Source organism: Sinocyclocheilus grahami, unplaced genomic scaffold (genome assembly GCF_001515645.1).
Source record: "Sinocyclocheilus grahami isolate Dianchi unplaced genomic scaffold, SAMN03320097.WGS_v1.1 scaffold83405.1, whole genome shotgun sequence".
Taxonomy (NCBI): Eukaryota; Metazoa; Chordata; class Actinopteri; order Cypriniformes; family Cyprinidae; genus Sinocyclocheilus; species Sinocyclocheilus grahami.
In genome coordinates this window covers 1-600 of record NW_015530474.1, presented here as the reverse complement: position 1 = coordinate 600, position 600 = coordinate 1, and the positions used below count along the sequence as shown (strand labels likewise).

General features: G+C 43.3%; 1 long non-coding RNA gene across 1 annotated transcript; it reads left to right on the top strand.

Annotated features, from left to right (window-relative positions):
- The first annotated feature begins 63 nt into the window (after positions 1–63).
- Positions 64–492, top strand: LOC107581140 (uncharacterized). Its single transcript, XR_001608795.1, has 3 exons — positions 64–161; positions 238–298; positions 399–492. It is a non-coding gene; the product is annotated as an uncharacterized lncRNA (long non-coding RNA).
- Positions 493–600: the final 108 nt, after the last annotated feature.

Genomic DNA, 600 nt, shown 5'->3' with positions numbered 1-600 from the left:
GAGTCGATTCGGCTGTTCAGATCGTAAGGTTTGACGTTAAACATGCTAAACTCGTGGTTTGTTTTCATGTGCCGCCCCCTGCAGTCTGGGTCTGGTACTTCCTCCGTACAGTGAATATTACATCCAGGCTGATCTCAGCGATGTCATGTTACAGCTGCAGTGTGAGTCTTTCATTTAATATGGATGAGGTTTTGTGTGATGTTTCATTCTAAATAATCTCTCCCGCATTTCTCTCAGATTTACAGTCTCTGCTGCCGAACTCGTTTGAGTCGGCTGGTCACGTGTTTCTAGCTCCCAGGTATGCACATCCATCCGTTATGATATTTCCTCTGGTTTGAGATATTGTGTGTTTTGTGTAGATGTATGGTCATCCACTCTCTTTCTCTCTCTGTGTATAGAGAATACTGCAAGCGTCTGCAGATGGCTGAGAATAACACACAGTTCCTGGCGGACTTCCTGTCTCTGATGGTGGAGATCTCACCTGAATCTGAAGACTGTAAGTAACGTTCACCTCTAGACCAGAGGACGACACCATATTACCAATATTACAGGCATAATAATTCAATATTAAGTACTCGTTATTAGGGCTGTCAAAAAAAA